General features: G+C 24.9%; 1 long non-coding RNA gene across 1 annotated transcript; it reads right to left on the bottom strand.

The window, feature by feature from the left end:
- Window positions 1–1,556: 1,556 nt before the first annotated feature.
- On the bottom strand, window positions 1,557–5,884 carry LOC145846755 (uncharacterized). The gene is made up of 3 exons (XR_014370875.1): window positions 5,827–5,884; window positions 2,584–2,802; window positions 1,557–1,927 (listed from the first exon to the last, which is right to left on the bottom strand). It is a non-coding gene; the product is annotated as an uncharacterized LOC145846755 (long non-coding RNA).
- Between the last annotated feature and the right edge of the window lie 214 nt (window positions 5,885–6,098).

Genomic DNA, 6,098 nt, shown 5'->3' with positions numbered 1-6,098 from the left:
GTAAATGTTTACAAATATGCTCTTTCATAAAAGTGCCTACTTCAAGCATGTTTCATTACAAGTTGGCTTTTGCGTGCTTTAATTCGTATATTTTTAAATAATGTGGCTGGAGAAGTTTATTATCTGTAAGACTAAGCAGTTCCTCATAAAAAGCTACGGACTTGGACTTTTATTGTAATTTACTATTTTGCGTACGATGGTAGCAGAAGTTTTTTTACTTTAAATTGTTTGTTTTTCTATACATTGAAGTTAAAGACTCTAAAATCAAAAAAAAATAGTGTTATTTTAAAAATATTACATTATGTACTTATGTTCATTGATTTTAAAAAGAATTTATAAGAATTTGAATATTTCTAAGTATTACATACTCTTAGGACAAACGGGACTAAAGGAATTTTTTTACAAAATTTAATATAAAAGCTTTGAGTAATAAACATATGTCACTTTTTTGAACACATATATTCAAACTTTCTCAATAGTTCAACAGTCAAAAGTTCTCGATACAAACGTTGGGGCTAAAAATTCTTCAACTTAATTCTATCAAGGATTTAAATATTTTATAAAAAATCTACCTAATTTTTTTAAGCTAGCGATCTCAGGTTTTCATAAAACATCCCTAAGGTTGTTTAAAAAGTTAAAACGTAACAACTTTAAAAGTACTGAAAAGTTTCTTTATCTGAAAGTATAAAAATGCTTCACTTAATAGATTAAAAAAATAATGTTGGACAAAAAACTAAAGAAGGTTATTTATAAAAGGAGGTGAAAACTAAAAGGAGGGCTAATATCATTTACGTCTTGTTGGTTTGCACCTTTTATAAGAAGCTTTTTGAGCTTACTGACTATTTCACTTATAAATCTTGAAAGTTAATAATTTTTGTTAAGCGATCAAAAGGATCTAATAAGTTAGACTCTACGGAATAAAATCAAATTGTAAAAACATTGAATTTATTATTTAAGTTAAAAATTAGCTAAATACAAGAAATTTAATCTTAATACTTTAATGTAAATGCATACATGTTTATACAATGTCAAAAATAAAATCCAATTTATTTTCAAAAACCAAAAGAACTTTAGAAATTAAGAATCAAAATAGAAAAAAAAAAAACATAATGAATACAACTTTGAGTATTAAAATTTTTAAGTTCAAAACTATAACCAACCTTTTAATTCTTGATAACTGCAATAATGTTTTAAATTTATGTATTCAATTTAAGTTTAAAGAAAAACTAAATAATAAAAATTAGTTAAGATGTTCACATTTTACATTTTATAAAATCTAAAAATACTACTTCATGATTAAAAAACACTCAAAACTAATCGGAATAAAAAACAAAAACATTTATTAAAACTAAAAAAGTTGAGTTTAAATGTTTCAAAAAAGTTTTTAAATCATCTCAAATTCCGCAACAGTTAAAAGAACAAAAACTTGGAAAAAATAAAGTAGACACCACCACCAAATTCTAATTAAATTTTAAAATCTAAGTAAGCACATAAAAAAAGCTAAAAATATTTGGATTAAAAAACAAACAATCAAAAATTTTAACATGTATAAATTTAAATTTATATCAATAGTTGTGTATGACAAGTTTTGAAAAAAAAAACGTTAAATATAAAAATTTTTTCAATTATTTTTTATTTAGACAAACACAATACACATTAAGATTAAGGTAAAAATATCAGTACACAACTGTGAAGACACCTGGGGAAAAGCAGCAAGTAGACAAGATTACAGAAAAAGTAACAAGTTCAAATATGATGTTGTACAGAAAGAAGCAGTTGGGAAAAACCAGCTTAAAGAAACGTAATGCAAAAATATTGATCCGCAAATATTTTTCAAGCATATTTCATACCAAAAAAAAGTGATACCAATATGCATGTTTCAAGTTGATTGAACGAATGGTGAATTCCAAAGAGTTTAGTGACGGTACTGTTAAAAATAATTTCAATTTTGATAAATTTTCTTGTACATAAATTTTTAAATACTTTATTACATTGCAAAGCTATTTCAAAAATCAAATTTTGTACAACTTTAGATATGATAAGCAATTTATATTTTAAAATTAAAGTGAATGTACAATAAACATCATTACAAAATGTTAAGTAAAATATTAAAAGTTTCACGCCAAAGTTTTACTAATTTTAATATACTATTGTATATAATAACTTTTATAACTGTATAAATAACTTATATAAAGAAGCTATTATTATTTTCTGAAAGAACCCTGTTGCATAAAAAAATACAAAATATGATACAAAAACATCATAAAATAAAGAACTGCCACCATACAAACTTTCTTCAAAAACTTAAATTTTGCACAGCATGTTTCTGTGTTAACTATCACATTAAAACAATTATCAGCTTAAAACTTTTAAAGTCGTTTTTTTTTAATTTCTATATATTTTACATTATGTTTTTCAAAAAATTCAAAGGTAGCCTCTGTAAGAGCCATTCTCAATAACCTAAAATTTTGCACATGGTGTTTTTATGTTTTCTATATATCATTATTTTCTAGCTGAAAACTTCAAGGTCGCATTTCGTATTAGCACCCAAAACTTATTAAACAAAATTAAAACAAAATGAACCTTTTTATCTATTCAGCAGTAGTTTTGAAAATGTCTTCGTATTTTGGCGGAGGCATTTCAAGATCTGCAAAACGCGGCAGAGGCTCTTCTGCGACTGGTGGAACAAACTGTTCTCAACGCTGATTGGCTGAGCCGATGGTTCCAGATGAATGAAATCATCGTCGCCTAGCAACTGGTCGTCGGTGGCAAAATCGCTCAAGCTGTTTGAGGAGGCTTCAACTGTTGAAATAAAAGCAAATCTAAATAAAAAAAAGGACTAAATAGAAAGTATTTCGCATAGTTTACGTTTATATAATTGTTAGTTCTAATAATTAATACAATTTATTTAGACATACATTCCACAGGAACTTGTTACAATTATAACACTGTGTGCAGGAAAAAACTAAAAGTTGTTAAACTTTTTTCAACTTGAATATAAATATAATTTAAATACTACTTTGTTTTCTAAACTAAAAAAGCATTGGTGTAAATTTTTGTGTTAGAACTGTAACTTGCAACTTACACGAGCAAAAAGAGGCAATAGCTCAGCATTTTTGCGCAGGAAAGAGACAAACTTGAAGAAAATTAATTATTTTATTATTTATAATTATCCTGGCAGAATCTACAGTTTTCCATGTTATAATTTTTTTTAAGAAACTTACACCCGTCCAGGGAGAAAAATTCAAAAAAAAATCTTTATTAAAGATAAATACTTCCAGATAAGATATTTGATAAAAGCTTTCAATAAAAGGTAAGGAGAAATCAATTAGTTAAAAAACGAGCAGAATTGCCGAAATGGTCTGAAACTTTTCTCTAGGTCATCAAAAGTGTTGGTTGTAATAAGACATTTCTTCTAAGCAAATGAGCTAAATCCAGAAAATTCAGTATGCCTTGGTTTATAATTTCAGATAAATAATAAAAATCAAAAAGATTCATAATATCAAAAAAAAGTTTTATTTTATCATAGTCCTCTTAGTTTAAACTTAATTATAATTTTTATTGTTACAATATGTGTTTAGTACTTTTTACTAAATACATTAATTTAAAATTAGTCAACGATTATATAAATCACTCTGTAGTTCTTAACTTAAAAACATTTTTATATAAACCATATGAATGCATTTTTAAACTTGAAAAACTTGTGCTTTCTAATTGTACAATAAAGTTAAGAACAAAACACTTACAATTTACATATCATTTTCTAGTTGTTCTAAAAAACAAGTTTTTAGTTAGCATTTGTGGACTAAAATTTTGAGAAATTATCAAAAAGATGTTACTAAGTAAAACAGTATTTCATGGAAAGTTTACTAAACTAAATTTTTTGATTTAGAAATCTTAGCTTGCTTTGTGGGAAAATTTTATCCAAATTTCAAAACAACACTAAAGCTCCTAAGGTCAACATAAAAGATTAGCTCAATAAAAAAACTATATATAATTTCAATGAAAGCTTAATTGTTTGCACGATAAAAGTATCTCTATGGTGGTATTTTACATGTTTACTTTCTTTCAATGCAGCTACCAGATAATTTTTACTACTCAACAAAGTTTTTAGTAGATTTTGTGATATAAAGTTGGTAAGTTCAACAAACTTTATTATGGAAAATGCAAACTGAAAAAGTAAAAAGTAATTTTAACACAATATTGCCTTTTAAACAGCAATCTTTAATCTTTACTTATTTTATATATTTTTCTAATAGTTTTTGTAGCTTTAAGAAAATTGAGATTGCAAAAAAACTTAAACCACTTTTTTTAAAGTTAAACGTGTAAGTGTTTGAAAAATTAAAAAAAAAATGTTAATAGTTTGAACAATAACAATCCAAAAACAGTATATAGGACTTTAATAAGCTTTTTAATTTCGAATAAAACTTTTAATCAAAAATTGTGTTCTATAATTCAATGTATAATATTTGTGAGAAAGTTGAACATATGTTAACAAATTAAATACAAAATTCTACATCATTCAAAGTTTTTATAGTTATTACTTAAATATTACATATAAGAACAAAAGTTTTTTTTTATCTTGTAAAAAAAGCTTTGACTATTTGAACAAAACACAGGGTCCCCAATTAATGAGAAACTTTTCCCAGGGTTTTGAAAGTGAAAGTTGATGTGTCTATTTTTGGTATAAATTAAGTTTAAGGTAAATAACTGTCTTAAATAGTATGAAAACATTAAAAAGAATCTATAAACCCACTTCAAAAGTGTTTGTAAATAAAAATAAATACTTATGATGAAAACAAAATTTATCTATATGATTGAATTTATATGAATTTATCTATATGATTGATTTTTGTGTAAAATCGGAATTTCACTACTTAACATGTAACCATTGTTTAAAATTTTTGATTTATTTTTCAAAATTTGTTAAATTTAACGTTTCTAGATTTCTTAACCTAAATTGTCAAATTCAAGTTTTTTAGCAGTGCTGAAAACTTTTATTTTGGTTCTAAGTTCTTGAAGCAATTCTATTTATGATAGAAAAAATTGTACTTACTTTTAACTAGGGTAGGGTGCTAACAAAAACTGCGACCTTTTAGTTTTCAACTCTTTTTTTAACATTTGGCAAATATCACAAAAATTTATGTGCAAAATGATAATAATTTTAACAAACTTTTGCATAAGCACCATCGGATTATTTGAATATACCACATGCAAACTTGTATGGGACCGAAAAATGCAATCTTGCATTTTTCAACTAATTTTTTTACATGTGGAATTATCACAACATATTGTGCACAATTCAAGACAACTTAAGAAGGTGTCATGGAGAAACTTCTCGATTAAATGTAATTTCTATCTCTTTTTGAATAATCTTTTCATTTCATTTTTTCTTTCAAAAAATCAAGAAATCAAAAAGCAATAGTTTGTAATAATTGCCACGTGTAAAACAATTTCTAGCTGAAAACTGTAAGGTTGCACTTTAAAAGTCCCATACAGCATTTGAGTGGTTTTCAAAATTCATTTGAGTGCTTGCCTGAATTTTTTCTTCGAACTATCTAAAGTTTTGCACAGGTTGTTTTGGTGATATCTGCCAAACGTAAAAAAAAAAGAAATTGAAACTCAAATGTTGCCATTTTAATAGACACCTAACCTGCAATGCATACTGATTACATATTTTCATACCATTACTAAAGTGAATAGATAAATTGTTTTGGATAAAATTTGAAAAGTGCAAATAATTTTTTTTAACTATTACTTAATTCTGATAATAAAAAATAAAAAAACCTTTAAAAAATTAATTAGGTAAAATAAAAGCTTAATTACCGTCTATATCTTGTACTATACCATTGGTTGGTGCTCTATTTTCAGAATTGTTTTTATCCTAAGAATATTGAAGTATTAGATAGAGTAATTAAATAGCTACATTTTATACAAATGCATTTTTCTAATAAAAACTTTTTGAACAAAATGCTTTTAACTTAATCAAAATACTTTAATTTTAACACTCTTTAATTTTTTTATAAAACATAATCATAAATCCAAAATTATATTTTCAATACAAAATTTTTTAGTTAAATTTCGTTTATAAGCAACTA

This window comes from Thalia democratica, unplaced genomic scaffold (assembly GCF_965202585.1).
Source record: "Thalia democratica unplaced genomic scaffold, ktThaDemo2.hap1.1 HAP1_SCAFFOLD_608, whole genome shotgun sequence".
In the NCBI taxonomy this organism is placed as follows: Eukaryota; Metazoa; Chordata; class Thaliacea; order Salpida; family Salpidae; genus Thalia; species Thalia democratica.
Note: the sequence above shows the minus strand (reverse complement) of the source record. Positions and strands in the feature narration are given on the sequence as shown.